General features: G+C 45.7%; 1 protein-coding gene across 21 annotated transcripts in view; it reads right to left on the reverse strand.

Annotated features, from left to right (window-relative positions):
- The window catches only part of LRRFIP1 (LRR binding FLII interacting protein 1), a 276900-nt gene that overhangs the window by 210225 nt on the left and 50713 nt on the right, over window positions 1-15962 (reverse strand). The window lies entirely within an intron of this gene.

The following is a 15962-nucleotide window of genomic DNA, read 5'->3' on the forward strand; positions in this document are numbered from 1 at the left end:
TTATGGTTTGACAAAGGCAACAGATGGCTTGACGCCTGTTGTCCGGATTTGTGGAGAAATAATTCCACACTGAAGAGGTGGCTTTTTTGGTATTTTGCCCAGGCATGACAATGGGCTTTTTCATCCCATGGCCAACAACTGTCTCCACTGGTGCCTTATTCAAACAAACCACATCACCATCAGAATCCTCATCGTCAACTTCTTCTACAGCGCCAGCTACACCCATATCCTCCTCATGCTGGTGTACTTCTACAGTGACATCCTCAATCTCAATATCAGCAACTGGACTGGCGGTGCTCCTCCCAGCACTTGCGGGGGGCGTGCAAATGGTGGTAGGAGCCTCCTCTTCCCATACAGTGTTGTGAAGGTAAGGCCTAGACATCGCAACCACAGACAGTGCCAGCACCCCTGTATTTTCACAACACCCCTGTAATTTTACAGCATAGTAGACAGGGCCAGTGTACATTGATTTTCACTGCACCCTAGAGTAATTACAGCATACAAGACAGGGTCAGTGTACATTGATTTTCACTGCACCCTAGAGTAATTACAGCATACAAGACAGGGCTAGTGTACATTGATTTTCACTGCACCCTAGAATTATTACAGCATACAAGACAGGGCCAGTGTACATTGATTTTCACTGCACCCTAGAATAATTACAGCATACAAGACAGGGCCAGTGTACATTGATTTTCACTGCACCCTAGAAATATTACAGCATACAAGACAGGGCTAGTGTACATTGATTTTCACTGCACCCTAGAATTATTACAGCATACAAGACAGGGCCAGTGTACATTGATTTTCACTGCACCCTAGAATAATCACAGCATACAAGACAGGGCCAGTGTACATTGATTTTCACTGCACCCTTGAATTATTACAGCATACAAGACAGGGCCAGTGTACATTGATTTTCACTGCACCCTTGAATAATGATAGCATACAAGACAGGGCTAGTGTACATTGATTTTCATTGCACCCTAGAATTATTACAGCATACAAGACAGGGCCAGTGTACATTGATTTTCACTGCACCCTGGAATTATTACAGCATACAAGACAGGGCCAGTGTACATTGATTTTCACTGCACCCCTGAATTTTGATAGCATACAGGGCCAGTGTAATGTTATGTGAACAGCAACACCCCTATAATTTACAGCATAAAGCAGTGTGCTTTTACTTTTTAACAACTGCACCCCTGAATTTTTATAGCATACAGGGCCAGCAGCACCCTAATATTTTACAGCATACAGGAGCAGTGTGCTTTTAATTTTTAACAACTGCACCCCTTAATTTTTATAGCATACAGGGCCAGTGTAATGTTATTTGATCAGCAACACCCCTATACTGTATTTTACAGCATACAACAGTGTGTTAATACTAGATAACCTCGATCGTGGTTTCAGCCATAAATGGTCACCCCCTACTATAGTATTCAGTGAGCCGCGGGCCAATGAGGACCCGGGGGGGCATGGCTTTGTGTGTGTTGGGGGCGGAGCTATGCTCCATGTCCCAACACCTAGTTTAAAAAATATATATATTTGGTTATGCCATACCATCAATGGTGGGAAACCATCTGGTTCTTCCCCATCGATGGCAAAAGTATTCTACATCGGCCAAAAACCATTGATGATTAGGAATCATCGATGGTCAATGGCCATCCCTACCACAGTGTCACTGGTGGCTCTATAGCAGTCCTAGCCAACCCGTGGATCTCCAGCTGTTGTGAAACTACAAGTACCATTATGCCTTGCCACAGCCTTGTTATTAAGGAATGCTAAAACTGTAGCAGGGCATGCTGGGATGTGTAGTTTCACAACAGCTGGAGAGCCACAGGTTGGCCAGGCCTGCTCTATAGACTGCAGGGTGCGTGCCAGGAGTGCATGCTGGTGCATGGTGCCTGAAGCTTGTTACAAACATCTGACTTTTTATATTACAAAATGATCCGTCCTACTAAAATGGAGTGCTTCCGAATATGTTTCACACCAGACTGGTCATGAGATCACTTCTATTTTACTATTCCAACAGGGCACATTACTGCTGCCCTCCAGTGGTCTGTGCTGGATGCCCTGACCCACTCATAGGGCCTCTGAGACATTAGGCAGGCCGTAGAGAGCAGGGACGGTCCTGAGTACTAAATCCCCCTTTTGCAGCATTGCAAAATGCCGCCACGTGCTCCACAGAAGGGTGCCTTGTGCCCTTCAGCCAGGAGCAGATGAAGAGGGCATAGTCAGGGCGACTGCTCCCCTCCCTGCGCAGACAGAGAAGACTGCTGTTGTTCACAGCTGCACTCCCTGCAGCCCAGCACACAGCACCATGCAAGTAGAAGCCGCTAACAGGTAAAGGGGAGGAGGGGGGTCAAGGCAAGTGGTGTACCTGGGCACCCACCGGGCCTTTCCATCAGGCTCAGGCAATTAGTACCCGATATATTCTCCCCTCATCAGTGCCACTGCTCCTCCAGCCCCTAGAAAATGCACAGGACTGATACGGGCTGGTGCTTAGGCACAGTCAGGGAGTAGGAAAACTTGCAAATGTGTACTCTGGGGGTGGGGGGCTGAGAGAGGTGTGCCTAGGACACTGCCCCACTAATCTTGTTCTTTGTATGCCCAGCGTATGCCATGTCCCTGGGTTACACCAGGAGAGAGCAGTAATATATGTGCCTAGGTTACACCAGGAGAGAGCAGTAGTATATGTGCCTAGGTTACACCAGGAGAGAGCAGTAATATATGTGCCTAGGTTACACCAGGAGAGAGCAGTAATATATGTGCCTAGGTTACACCAGGAGAGAGCAGTAGTATATGTGCCTGTGTTACACCAGGAGCGAGCAGTAGTATATGTGCCTGGGATACACCAGGAGAGAGCAGTAGTATATGTGCCTGTGTTACACCAGGAGCGAGCAGTAGTATATGTGCCTGGGTAGAGAGCAGTAGTATATGTGCCTGTGTTACACCAGGAAAGAACAGTAGTATATGTGCCTGGGATACACCAGGAGAGAACAGTAGTATATGTGCCTGGGATACACCAGGAGAGAACAGTAGTATGTGTGCCTGTGTTACACCAGGAGAGAGCAGTAGTATATGTGCCTGGGATACACCAGGAGAGAACAGTAGTATATGTGCCTGGATTACACCAGGAGAGAGCAGTAGTATATGTGCCTGGATTACACCAGGAGAAAGCAGTAGTATATGTGCCTGGGTTACACCAGGAGAGAGCAGTAGTATATGTGCCTGTGTTACACCAGGAAAGAACAGTAGTATATGTGCCTGGATTACACCAGGAGAGAGCAGTAGTATATGTGCCTGTGTTACACCAGGAAAGAACAGTAGTATATGTGCCTGGGATACACCAGGAGAGAACAGTAGTATATGTGCCTGTGTTACACCAGGAGAGAACAGTAGTATATGTGCCTGTGTTACACCAGGAGAGAACAGTAGTATATGTGCCTGGGTTACACCAGGAGAGAACAGTAGTATATGTGCCTGGGGTACACCGGGAGAGAACAGTAGTATATGTGCCTGTGTTACACCAGGAGAGAACAGTGGTATATGTGCCTGGGGTACACCGGGAGAGAACAGTAGTATATGCACCTGGGTCACACCAGGAAAGAACAGCAGTATATGTGTCTGGATTACACCAGGAGAGAACAGTAGTATATGTGTCTGGATTACACCAGGAGAGAACAGTAGTATATGTGCCTGGGTTACACCAAGAAAGAACAGTAGTATATGTGTCTGGATTACACCAGGAAAGAACAGTAGTATATGTGCCTGGGATACACCAGGAGAGAACAGTAGTATATGTGTCTGGATTACACCAGGAAAGAACAGTAGTATATGTGCCTGGGTTACACCAGGAGAGAACAGTAGTATGTGTGCCTGGATTACACCAGGAGAGAACAGTAGTATATGTGCCTGGATTACACCAGGAGAGAACAGTAGTATATGCACTGGGACGAGTTCACCATACCGCTAGTCGGGATCCCGGACGTTGCAATGCCGACACCGGAATCCCGTCTAGCTGTGAAATACCGACTTCCGCCTGGTGTAACCCAGGCGACATTCCGTTTCCACCTGTTTTATATACCAATCCCATATGTGCCTGGGTTACAATAGAAGAGAACAGTAGTATATGCACCTGAGTTAATGCAGAATATTACAATATCAGTAGTAAATGCTAAAACTGCATACACAATATGTAGCCTAATTCAGTAAGGATATCAGATTCTGCTAATTCACCACCCCCGTTCATCCGGCTCCACCCCCTCAACGCTCCGTCTCCTCCCTGGAAACAGAGCGGTGCCCACCCCACGACCGCCTCTGCCTGATTGACACACTGCGATCCAACCTGAATCAGGCCCATAGTCTGTGTATGCAGGAACAGTGGGCTTGATTCAGATGAAGTCACAAAACGCCTATTGTACGCATACAGGGGGTTGCAGATTTTGGTCGCAGGTTTTACTATCGCAGCCCTCACATGCTGGGGGCTGCCCAGCACAGGGCAATGCTAAATATGCAACCAAAAAATAGATTATAAAAAAAAGTGCTAACTCTCAGTATATAGGTTATGCAGGACTGCATGAAGTCAGTGCCATGGGGTCATCAGATCATAGGATGCCAACAGTGACTTTAATAAATTCCTAAGGTAAAATAAGAGCTCAAAACAGAGCTATGGGGGCGCTAATTTCTGAGGAATTGCAATTAGACCTTTACTCCGGCTCCACCGCTGGGACCTGATACAGAGACGCGCACAGAGCATATGGGGGGTCATTCCGAGTTGATCGTAGCTGTGCTAAAGTTATTTAGCACAGCTACGATCAATCACACTTACATGCGGGGGGATGCCCAGCACAGGGCTAGTCCGCCCCGCATGTCAGTGCCGCCCCCCCACGCAGAAGTGCAAAGGCATCGCACAGCGGCGATGCCTTTGTACTTCAAAAGTAGCTCCCGGCCAGCGCAGCTTTAGCGTGCTGGACAGGAGCTACTCATCACTCCCTGGCCCGCAGCGGCTGCGTGTGACATCACGCAGCCGCTGCAGCCCGCCCCCCGTTCGGTCCGGCCCACAAAACGCCCCCTCCCACCCAGCGACCGCCTCTGCCTGTCACTCAGGCAGAGGCGATCGCATCCCTGCTACGGCCTTCGGCGCCGGCACATGCGCAGTAGGGACCCGTTCGCTCGGCTGCAACAAAAAGCAGCGAGTGAGCGGGTCAGAGCGGGTCAGACCCCCATGGTCAGGGAGTTGAGTGACTTCTTGCTACTGCGCATGTCCGAAAATCCCTAAAAATTCCTGCAGCGCATGCGTTACAGATCGCTGTCGCACAGTACAAGAGAGGTCTGAGAAAAGGGCTTGGTGTTCGTGGTCTGTGACTGCGAGGTGGCTGAAGAGCCGGAACGTCCAGTCAGGGGAGGGGGTGGGGGGCAGAGCCTCAATTTCCATAATGATTAAAATAATAAAGAAGATTTTTTTTATAACAGACTAGTTACCAGCTCATCAAAATGACTGAACAACATAACAGTAAAGTCAGCTCCGGCGGCTGTGTGTGCGCCCCGGTGCAATCTAGTGGTCACTGGTGCAAAAAACACTTGAATTCCCCCATAGAGGTGAGGAGCAGGTTAGCCTTTTATTATATAGGATTCTGTGGCATAAATATCTGCTTTATATTATCTGAATCATTTTCGCAGTGAAAACGCAGCCAAATCCAGAAGTGAGGCAGCAAGAACCATACGGCAGATAAGAACCATATGGCCCATCCAGTCTGCCTTTCACCTGCTCTCCTTTTCCTACAGAATACTCCTCAAACCCTCACCTCAGGTACAAGGGCCCTCATTCCGAGTTGTTCGCTCGCTAGCTGCTTTTAGCAGCATTGCACACGCTAAGCCGCCACCCTCTGGGAGTGAATCTTAGCATAGCAGAATTGCGAACGAAAGATTAGCAGAATTGCGAATAGAAATTTCTTAGGAGTTTCTGAGTAGCTCCAGACTTACTCCTACACTGCGATCAGTTCAGTCAGTTTCGTTCCTGGTTTGACGTCACACACACGGCCAGCGTTCGCCCAGACACTCCCCCGTTTCTCCAGACACTCCCGCGTTTTTCCCTGACACGCCTGCGTTTTTTCGCACACTCCCAGAAAACGGTCAGTTTCCGCCCAGAAACACCCACTTCCTGTCAATCACACTACGATCAGCAGAACGATGAAAAATCTTTGTTAGGCCGTGAGTAAAATACCAAACTTTTGTGCAAATTTACTTGGCGCAGGCGCACTGCGAACATTGCGCATGTGCAGTTTGCGACTAATCGCTCCGTAGCGAAAAAAAATAACGAGCGAACAACTCGGAATGACCAAGGTGCCCCCAACTCCACTGCTCCCTACATCTTCAATCTCATCTTCATACATACTCCCTCCCACCTTTCCTCCACTCTAGTAACCACAACATTTTCCCATTGTCTATCCCTCATAATGTCCATATTTATGGCCTTCTACACTGTTTGCGTTGTGTACATGTGTACCTATACCTTTGTCACTTACAAGGTTTCTCTTCTCTTTATAGGACCTGGACTGCACCCCACTAATGGGAAAGTGACATCCCCTATGAGAGGTTTACTTAAAAAGCATCAAAAAACAACAAATAAAAAACAAAACAAAAACAAAACAACAAAACCATTAAAAAAAAAGGCATAAAAAAAATATCAATGGGGGGTATTGTCGTACTGAGGTGGATGTTGAGGCCAGCTGTGATCATGTGGTAATTTTTTTTGACTCTAGGAGAAGCTGGTAGACTGGAGGAAGTGTTGGTACTTACCTTAGGTGTAACTGTGGGGAGTAAACCCTTTATTACCCATTTATTTGGTAACTCCCCTCAGCTACACCTAAGGCAAGTACCAACACTTCCTCCAGTCTGCCATATTTCTTCTGGTCTTTCATAGATCTTTACCACATGATCACAGCTGACTTCAACATGCATCTCAGTACGGCAATTCCCCTCCCATTGACTCACATGGATTGTAATGTCATTCTGACCTGGGTGCCTGTGGCTGGTCAATGTCAGGGGAAACAACACATTCAGCCTGCCCAAAGACCGTCACTTCTTTGCCACTTATCCAGCTGAGGAATGTGAGCAAGCCACCAGGACCAGTTGCAGCTGCTTCAAATCTGAGGCCTTTCCGCCTCCCGAAGCTGAAACCAGGAAGTCCATCTGATGCTCCGGCACTCAAAATGAAGACCAGCACCTCCTGAGGTTTCATGTCATCAAGAAACTGTGACATACATGAACCAGGACAGTTATGTGGTCTGGAATTTGATTACATCAATCCAATTCATGCAAACAAAAAAAATATTGACATATAAAAAAAATAAAACTCTAGCTCTTTGCTGTCTAAGACTCTTTTTTTTTTGGGGGGGGGGGGGGGGGATCTGCCTATGTGATGCATATTGTCTTTAGTACACAGAATGCAGAAAACACTTCAAGGGGATCCATGTATTAGTCTTCTTCAAGTATTTAGTAAAAAATATTAAAAAAAAGGTCTCTATTCCGAGTGTACATACAACATGGGGCCTAATTCAGACCTGATCGCAGCAGCAAAATCTTTCGCTAATGGGCAAAACCATGTGCACTGCAGGTTAAGCACATGTAACATGTGCAGAGAGAGCTGGATTTGGGTGGGTTATTTTGTTTCTGTGCAGGGTGAATACTGCCTTTATCTTTATACTGCAATCTAGTGTTCAGTTTGAACACACCCCACCCAAATCTAACTCTCTCTGCACATGTTACATCTGCCGCCGCCCCCCCCCTGCAGTGCACATGGTTTTGTCCATTTATTAACAAATTTGCATATGTGATCAGGTCTGAATTAGGCCCCAAGTACCGAAATTTTTACCTTAAAATAGGGATTTCCCAAACGTAACAGCTGCTCAGGGGCTGCATAGAAAAGGCCGCCTTAAGTCCTACGGAGAGTAAATGTGGCTAAATTTGAGCAGCTAAATATATAGCAAAAAAAAATTGTGCTCACCCATTTTGAGATGAATTCAGCGACTAATTGCATTCCACCCATAGGGCCCAATTCAGATCTGATCACTAGGCTGCGTTTTCGTACAGCCTGTGATCAGGTCTGAACTGCGCATGCATATGCACCGCAATGCGCAGGCGCGTCGGTCCGCAGCGACGAGGAGCGCCGGGCAGCGACTGGATGGTGCAAGAAAAGCGATCGCACGGGCGATCGCAAGGTGACTGACAGGAAGAGGCCGTTTGTGGGTTGCAACGACTGTTTTTAAGGAGTGTCCAGAGAAACGCAGGAGGGACCAGGCGTTTGAAGGGAGGGTTTCTGACGTCAGCTCCGGCCCCGATCATCGCAGTGGAACAGTAAGTCCTGGTCTGTGCAGAGACTGCACAAACTTCCCCCTCCCCCTGTAGGCTGCGACTACCTGATTGCAGGGATGCAAAAAACGCACCCTAGCGACCAGGCCTGAATTAGGCTCATAGTGTGTAATATACAGTGTAGTAGAGTATATAGAAATAGTCTGCCATCCACAGTGCCCATCAACAGCAGCTTCAGAATCCAAGACACTAGTGTGACGCTGTTTTGCATTTTATTTACAGGACTTCTCAAGTTGGAGATGTTTTCAGGAGGCTGCAAGTAAGTGAATAAAACATCTGTACATCAGTCTCTAGGGAATGTGGGGGAGTCTGAGCCGTATGGCTCTGGCATGGGTGTGGTATGTAAGGTCGACAGTAAGTAAGTCGACAGTGTTTGGGTCGACCACTATTGGTCGTCAGTAAGTAGGTCGACATGGATGCTAGGTCGACAGGGTCTTTAGGTCGACATGTTCTAGGTCGACAGTTCAAAAGGTCAAGATGAGTTTTTGATATTTTTTTGTTTTGTTTCGTTTTCTCCGTACAGTGACCGGGAACCCCAATTAGTGCACCGTGCTTCGGGCAAGGTGCCTCGCTCCACTACCGCTGCGTTTGGCACAGGTTACCATTCCCAATTGTAGTCCATGTGGATCGTAAAGTATGAAAAGGAAAAAAAAAGATATTTTTTTTAAACTCTTGTCGACCTTTTGACCTGTCGACCTAGAACATGTCGACCTAAAGACCCTGTCGACCTAGAAATCCCGTCGACCTACTTACTGTCGACCAATAGTTGGGCAGTATGGATGGTGTAATGGTTAGCATTACTGCCTCACAGCACTCAGATCATGGGTTCAGTTCCTACCATGGCCCTAACTGTGTGGAGTTTGTATATTCTCCCCATGCTTGTGTGGGCTTCCTCAGGTTATTCTATTTTCCTCCCAAAATCCAAAAATATACTGGTAGGTTAAATGGCTTCCACCAAAAATGAACCCTAGTGTGTGCATATACATGTAATTAGGGCAGACTAGATAGGCCAAGTGTTTCTTACCTGCTGCCAAAATTCTAGGATTCTAACAGTTATTAATATTTGGTGGTGGAAACTGTGTTAAATCATTTTTCACCTCTTAAGACAAATTAATATTTTTACATCACAAGTTACCCCAACAGTAATTGCTGCAATGTGCGGAAGGCACAGTGAAAGTGCATAGTAATATAAGGCAGCATTTCCCAGCTCCTAACTGTTGATTTACATATTGGAGCTGATTGGCTGGTGCGTTTATCACCTTGCACATATCACTGGTTTATCACTTCCTTATGCCTTCTCCAGGTTAATACATCTGCCCCAATGTCTGATACCCTGTCCTCCCGCATCACAGAATTAAGACACGCTCCTGGGAAATGCTGCCTTATATTACTATGCACTTTCACTGTTACCTTAATCCATACATGAAATTAGGAGGTCTCGTAAGACTCTACTTGTTCCAATCGTCTTGTGCCAATCGCCCAATAATGCATCAGAGTCACAATGCTATGTGACTAGGACGCATCAGGAGACGGCGCTGATTAATTTGATATGTGGCACTTCAAAATCTGTATAGGAAGTGCTACGATGCAGCAGCTGCTGCTTTTATCCACGCCAAGTTTTATTGTTTTATATACAGACACGGGCAAAAATCAATTAGCAGAAAAATCTCAGCCATTTTTACTGCAGGCCCATCTTTTTTTGCCGCAAAAATACCACATCCTGCGATTTGTGTATTCAATTACAACATCGCGAAAATGCAAAAAATTGGTGCCGAAAGTGAAAACTGAAACATTTGCCTGCACCCCCCAAAAAAGCTAAATTAACATCAGATAAAAACATAGAAGTTTATTATTGGTAAAAATAAAAGTACTTATGGTACTTAAATTGGGTAAAATGGCTGTTATAACAAAATATAGAAAGCTTTTTTTCAGCAAAATAAATGCTCTCATTAAATTTGGGGTACATGAAAATGGGTATAAGTATATATTTGGGTCATAATAGGGGACTTAAAAAAAAGTGGAAACAGACCGATTACTCCCACCTGCAAGTCTAAAAACACTTGTCCCACTCATAAAGCACCCCAATATACCTGTCTCATACCCTGTACCCCAATTTCCATAATTTTGCATTTTTCACCCCAAAAATGATGTCATTATAGGCTGAATGAAAAATAATGAAAAATGTCTAAGTTGTCATTCAGGAGGGCATCCCAGGGGATCTGAACCAAAGCCTAACATTTGTAACTTAAAATAAGGATTTTCCCCAAGCTTATCACCTGCTCAGAGTTGGTGAATAGAAATTTGTGGTAAAATGACCGCAAATCCGTTTTCGCGGACAATTGAATAGGTGCAATTCGCCATTCACGGTAAATTTACGTCTTTTACCGTGAAAACACATTGATTGAATTTGTCTCACAGTCGCACAGATATACAAGTGCTGCATATAAAATAAATCAGTGTAATCTCTTGATGCGTCTTCCTAACACACATTTTTCATGCTTACAAGCAGTGTCGGACATGAACTGGAGGCTCGCTGGAGTCTCTTGTTGCATGGCGTATTGAGGCTAGATGTATGAGGATACATCTGTATCAGCTTTACAACCACAATAAATGAATCTCTCTGTTTTTGTGCCATGAAATGTAATAAACCTGTAACATTTATTAAGTAGCTTGTATTGGTGCTTACACTCTATATTCCCTCTAAAATGTATTTTCTTTCCTGTAACACAGTACCATCGCAGATGGAGAAGAGGAGAAATAAGTGACTTTCGTAGCAGCGGAATGCCAGTATAACTATTGTCCAATCACTCATCCTTTCCCATCTCGACTACTGAAACCTTCTCCTTACAGGCCTCCCTCACTCCCATCTCACTCCCCATCAATCTTCTTTTCTCGCTGCTCCACATCTGTCCCCCCCCCCCCACTGCCACGCCTTAGAAACATAGAATTTGATGGTAGATAAGAACCATACGGCCCATCCAGTCTGCCTAACATCTGCTCTCCTTCCCCTACAGAATACTACTCAAAGCCTCACCTCAGGTACAAGGCCCCCTCCAGCTCCACTGCTCCCTACATCTCCAACCTCATCTTCATACATCTTCCCTCCGGCCTTTCCTCCACTCTAGTAACCACAACATTTTCCCATTGTCTTTACCTCATAATGTCCATATTTATGGCCTTCTACACACTGTTTGCGTTGTGTACTGTACATGTGTACCTATACCGTTGTCACTTACAAGGTTTCTCTTCTCTTTATAGGACCAAGACTCCACCCCTCTCATGGGAAAGTGACATCCCCTATGAGAGGTTAACATAAAAAAAAAAAAGCATCAGGGAAAAAACAAACAAACAGAATTTTATGGCAGTCTGCTCTCCTTCCCCTACAGAATACTCCTCAAACCCTCACCTCACGTACAAGGCCTCCTCCAGCTCGAATGCTCCCTACATCTCCAACCTCATCTTCATATGGGAGGCATTCGATATGCCGGCTGTCGGGATCCCGGCGCTCAGCATAACGACGCCGGGATCCCGACAGCCGGCATACCGACAACTATTCTCCCTCTTGGGGGGTCCACGACACCCCTGGAGGGAAAATAAATAGCATGGCACGCGTAGCGCGCTACCGTGCTCGCAGGAAGGCCAGCGCAGCAAGCTCGCAAGGGGCTCTTTTGCACTTGCCCCGCTGCCTGCAAGCCAGCGGCCGGGATCCCGAGCGCCGGCATAACGTAGTAGACCCCTTCACACATACTCCCTTCGGCCTTTCCTCCGCTCTAGTAGCCACAGCATTTTCCCATTGTCTTTCCCTCATAATGTCCATATTTATGGGCTTCTATACTGTTTGCATTGTGTACATGAAAATAAAAAATTGTGTACAAAAAATAATTAAAAAAACATTAAAAAAACCCCACAAACAATAGGGGAGTATTGTCGTACTGAGGTGGATGTTGAGGCCAGCTGTGATCATGTGGTAATTTTTTTGACTCTGGAGAGGCTGGTAGACTGGAGGAAGTGTTGGTACTTACCTAGGTGTAACTGTGGGGAGTACACCCTTTTATCATCTTTTGATACCCACTTATTTGGTAACTCCCCCCAGCTACACCTAAGGCTACTGTTCCCAAATCGGTTGATATTTTCTTACTGAGTACACATCTGAGCAGCACGAGCAGTGAGTGGAATGCAATGATCGTTTGAGGGTGGTAACGGGGAGTGGTCAGATAAACGCAGGCGTTTAGCTTTTTACTGTATATTGCTTCATTCTGTGTGGGGGGTCAGATATCTGATACTGAATGTGTGAAATTAGAAGATACTTCTAATATCAGATGAATGGCATAGTGGCTAGTGTCAGCAGTGAGGTCATGAAGTCAATTACTGCTCATAGTCCCATATGTGTGGGGTTTGTATGTTCTCATTGTGATTGTGTGGGTGCCTTGGGTTTGCTTCCACACTCCAAAACATACTGGTAGGTTATTTTGATTCTCATGAAATGAACACTAGTGTATATGCATGTGTGTGCATGATTGCTAGGGAATTTAGACTGTAAGCTGCAATGGTGCAGGGATAAAATGAATGACATATATATTCTCTGTGCAGTGCTGCGTAACTTAGTTGCACAATATAAATACATGATAATAGTAACTCGGTATACAACTCATAGCGGGCACAGTAAGTTAGATGATTTCCAGAGTTAATGTTTAAGGGGCCATAAAATTGGACCCTGAAGAATCTGTAAAATTGAGCTCTTTGTTTTCTCAGTACAGTAGGCCGGGTGTGGGACTGAGGGTCGACAGCACAAAGGTCGACACACCTTAGGTCAACACCAATTGGTCTACACACCTTAGGTCGACATGGACAAAAGGTCGACGTGGACAAAAGGTCGACAGGAACAAGGTCGACATGGAAAAAGGTCGACATGAGTTTTTTATGGGTTTTTTTGTGTCGTTTTCTTCGTAGAGTGACCGGGAACCCCAATTAGTGCACCGCGTCCCCTCGCATGGCTCGCGAGCTTCGGGCATGGTGCCTTCGCTCCGCTAACGCTTCGCTCGGCACACTTTACCGTTCCAATCGTAGTCCACGTGGATCGTTAAGTATGAAAAGGTTAAAAAAAAGAAAAAAATCGTGAAAAACTCATGTCGACCTTTTTCCATGTCGACCTTGTTCCTGTCGACCTTTTGTCCATGTCGACCTAAGGTGTGTCGACCAATTGGCGTCGACCTAAGGTGTGTCGACATTTGTGCTGTCGACCTGGAGTCCGGATACCCAGTAGGCCGGATGTGCAGCATTGGACAATGTATTTATTCCTGTCAGACTTTTTTTTGCATTTATTGTTGCTTGGGTAAATTATTTCTGTATACTTTTGTAAAATAAAAATAGCATAGGCCCATATTAATTTGTAACTGAAGAGTTAATCTGCCACTCCCTCTCAGCACTGACCCAAAAAAGCGTCTGTTCCAAAAAACACTGCGTTCTAGACTACCATTTTTAGTAACATGGCATGCCGTCACATTCACAGAAGATTTTTAAAGCAGCAATCACTTAAAGGCAAAACCACCTGCCTTGTAAATGTTTGCTGCTTTAAAAAAAACTTACGAGTTTGGCCGGAATCTCAGAGTTCTGGCCGTCTCGCAACTCAATACATCCGGCCCGCACTTGGAGTTGCTTCCTGATGCGCAAAGTACCGATTATCGGTACTGTGCGCATGCGCCAGACCCGTCAATCACTGACAGTCTACCGCCGTCTGGGGGGTGGGGAGGGGGCAACGACGACCTCCATTTGTGAAAACAGAGGCATTTGGGGAGGAGCCAGGGATCTCCGTTGTAGGACGCAGATTTCCTGTCATCTCCAAGGAAGCAGCAGTCATGGGGTCTGGGACTGAGGGTCGACAGCACAAAGGTCGACACACCTTAGGTCGCCGCCAATTGGTCGACACACCTTAGGTCGACATGGACAAAAGGTCGACATGGACAAAAGGTCAACAGGAACAAGGTCGACATGGAAAAAGGTCGACATGAGTTTTTATGTTTTTTTGGTGTCGTTTTCTTCGCAGAGTGACCGGGAACCCCAATTAGTGCACCGCGTCCCCTCGCATGGCTCGCTATGCTTCGGGCATGGTGCCTTCGCTCCGCTACCGCTTCGCTCGGCACACTTTACCGTTCCAATCGTAGTCCACGTGGATCGTTAAGTATAAAAAGTTAAAAAAAGCAAAAAAATCGTGAAAAACTCATGTCGACCTTTTTCCATGTCGACCTTGTTCCTGTCGACCTTTTGTCCATGTCGACCTTTTGTCCATGCCGACCTAAGGTGTGTCGACCAATTGGCGTCGACCTAAGGTGTGTCGACCTTTGTGCTGTCGACCTGGAGTCCGGATACCGCAGTCATAGCACCTCCAACCACATCTGAATCCAGCATCCTGTATGTCCTGCAGCTTTAACTGTTCATCTTTTTGACTTTCACTATGTGCAGTGTATCCTCTTTGCAGTTAATGCAGCTATGGAGAACTAGGCGTCCATGTTACTTGGATTACTATGTGTTTTCTTTTTATTAGTCATTGTTCTTAGAGAATTTTCGAACAGGCATAAAAACATTTCAGTTGTAAATAAGTGACGAGATTTGAGGGATAAATGGGAGGGGGTTGATATTATTAGAATTTGTCCTTTTACAGTAAAGTCTCAGACACAGGGTTTCTCTTAGCTAACAACCAACTTTTGGAGACACTTTCAGCCAGCTCTCATTGGTTGGCCTCAAGCCTTATTTATGTATTATTTATTTATTACCAGTTATCTATATAGCGCACACATATTCCGCAGCGCTTTACAGATAATATTTGCCCATTCACATTGGTCTCTGCCCCAGTGGAGCTTACAATCCATATTCCCTATCACATGTACACATTCACTAGGGTCAATTTTTGTTGGGAGCCAATTAACCTACCAGTATATTTTTGGATTGTGGGAGGAAACCGGAGTACCCGGAGGAAACCCACGCAAGTACGGAGAGAATATACAAACTCCACACAGTTAGGGCCATGGTAGGAATGGAACCCATGACCTCAGTGCCGGGAGGCAGTAATGCTAACCACTACACCATCCGTACTGCCCTAAATGTAAAGGTTTATCTACCTTTTTTATAATTTTTCCTTCAGTTCTGTAACGCATACTGGGGGTAATTCCAAGTTGATCGCAGCAGGAATTTAGTTAGCAATTGGGCAAAACCATGTGCACTGCAGGGGAGGCAGATTTAACATGTGCAGAGAGAGTTAGATTTGGGTGTGGTGTGTTCAATCTGCAATCTAATTTGCAGTGTAAAAATAAAGCAGCCAGTATTTACCCTGCACAGAAACAATATAACCCACCCAAATCTAACTTTCTCTGCACATGTTATATTTGCCCCCACTGCAGTGCACATGGTTTTGCCCAATTGCTAACTAAATTCCTGCTGCGATCAACTTGGAATTACCCCCACTGTACATACAAACAAACAAAATGTATGTAAATAGAGTTTGCTGCACTGCTCTACACAACACATTCCACGCTTTCTGAAGGAAAAAGTAAAAAGATGAAGTAAATGCAGAAATATACACTAGAATTGCA

This window comes from Pseudophryne corroboree, chromosome 7 (assembly GCF_028390025.1).
Source record: "Pseudophryne corroboree isolate aPseCor3 chromosome 7, aPseCor3.hap2, whole genome shotgun sequence".
NCBI lineage: Eukaryota > Metazoa > Chordata > Amphibia > Anura > Myobatrachidae > Pseudophryne > Pseudophryne corroboree.